Source organism: Selaginella moellendorffii, unplaced genomic scaffold (assembly GCF_000143415.4).
Source record: "Selaginella moellendorffii unplaced genomic scaffold, v1.0 SELMOscaffold_15, whole genome shotgun sequence".
Lineage (NCBI taxonomy): Eukaryota > Viridiplantae > Streptophyta > Lycopodiopsida > Selaginellales > Selaginellaceae > Selaginella > Selaginella moellendorffii.
The window spans coordinates 442,742-445,091 of NW_003314276.1; positions in this window are offsets into that span (position 1 = coordinate 442,742).

Below are 2,350 nucleotides of genomic sequence, written 5' to 3' on the forward strand. Positions count from 1 at the left end.
CTAGTCTACTTACATATAGTAGCATTGTAGTAGCTTTGACTGAATTCTCAATGGTAGTCCATTATGCTAAGCTTAAGTTAGTACTTTATTTCCTTCAGAGTTTTCCATAAGGTGTTGGAAAAAGGTTGTAGCATTCATTTGTTATAGCTTGTTAGTTGATCCGTTAGCACTTAGAGTAGATTGTTGGATGGAAAAGGTGTGTAGTTGAGGCATTGACATTGCTAGCACTTGTGTTAGTGGAAGTGGCATTGTTATTTCGAGTGATGAGGAATTTTTCTTTAAAGCTTGATTTTCCATGTCATTTTTCTACCTTAGTAGGTAGTTTGTATGATACAACTCGAAAGAGATGCTGACTTTTGAGGCTAAAGCAATTGAGTTGGATAGAGTCTGGAGTTGGTGTAAAAAAAATGGCCGATGCGCTTTTTTAAGAAAGGTGACCCTTATGCCTTTCTTCTATATCGTTGTGCTTGGTGGCAAGTTGCACCTTGCATTTCGTTAAGACTCTATGAGAGTAGTGAGCTCTCACTGATCTTGACTTAGTCTTGGTGGTCTTGTGCCTTGGCTAACAATGGTGATGTTCAACTTAGTTATTTCAGGTTAAGATATTGGTACCCATACTATAGCTTTGTCTAGTAGGTTGAGTACCGATATAAGTCCATCTCATGGTCTTCACTTTAGTTTTGACTGAGTGTTGATCATGCATAGTTAGCCTCTTCAAAGCATGCTTAGAGCTATTGGCTAAACAAGTTGGTGAGTTTATTGTGGTTGAGTTGGATTCGAGTGGTCATTTAGTTCGTGCTTGCCCATAAACCTTTATCTCGTACCTGGGGTATCACGTTCATATTGGACAAGTATATAACTTGATAACAAGAGTTGGTATTTGGGTCTTGTGAAGGCAAGTTGAGGAGTGAGTGTTAGTTGCTTTGCGACTAGTGATTACTTATAGACTTAGTCGAGGACTGTTGACACTTGCTTTGCTCGATGATGATTTAGCAGTGATGGGCTTGCTTTACTAGATGGTGTTGTGGAGGATCGTATCGTTAGACTTATATGAGCTTTTCATGTTGACATGTCGACTCTACCTCTGTCGATATCATTTGGTTACATCTAGTATGTAGTGTTGGATTTCATTGAGTCTTGGACGTGGTGAATCACTCCTTGATGATGTGTTATCTATAATTAAGTGTTATTGGAGGATTGGTCTCAGATATTGAGTAAAGTATCTTCGACTTTGGCTAGCTTGGTTGCTAGAGACTTTTGGGTGGTGATTCACTCTTACTTTCTTCTAGTTTTGTTCTGGTGTTGATGACATTGAAGTGATGCCTTGTCATTAACATTATTGATATTAAGATTTGAGTGAAATGAGATGTCTCTCGATAAGATTGATATTGAGTTTCATTAGTCTCAATAAAGATAGTGTTGATGATTTGGTTGTAGCTTTGTGTTATTAGCATTCGCGCATTAGCTAATTAGCAACTATGTTGACGTTCAAATGAACCGAGTGGAAAGTTTAAGTTAGTTGTGTTCTAGACGAGATTATTTAGTAAAGGTTGAGCTTTAGCTTTCCTTGAAAAATGATTTAGTCATGGACTATGCTAACTCTACAAGAGGAAGAATTAGTGATTGATATTGGCATGTTTGAATCTTTGTTGGATTTGAGTTACAATATATCGATCATTGATGATTTATCTTGTGCTTGTTATGAAGTGAGTTATGTCTTGCTATAGATGGATTCATGGAGGATCATTTAGTGATCACTTATTGTGCATGGCTCCATTGTGCTTAGCTTTTGGATTGATGAAAACATGCTCTTCATTAGTTTTGGCATTATGAAGTTTAGCATATGGATGTTTTGAGGAGGATATTGTGGGTTGTACCATGATTTTCTTCTTTAGCATTGAAGTTAGTTCATGTGAGATTGTGATCATTGCTAGACATGACTTGGTTATAAGCTTCTTTGAGCTTTTGGTTCCTTGAGTTTTGCACTCATTGTTCCATTCATTAGAAGTTGATGGGGAAGGCATTTTGGCTCATTAGCTTCGATGTTGAAGTTGGGTTTTGCATCTAGCAATCATTGGTGATGATTGACTATCATCTAGGATAGTTGATTATCCTTGTCGAAGGTTTTGCTTGATTATCGTTGATCTAGAATGATTTGCCATTCTTCAAGATGGTAGATTCTTTCTTCGATGACAATTATGCATTTCTTTATTGATGGGATAGTTGATACTCTTTCATGATGGTTAATTGTTCTCTTTGATAGCTTAAATACTATATGTTCTTTGTGGTTTGCTCTGGATTGGTCTCTTGGGTTTGAGACATCAGTAGGATGTTGCTGACACTTGCTTAG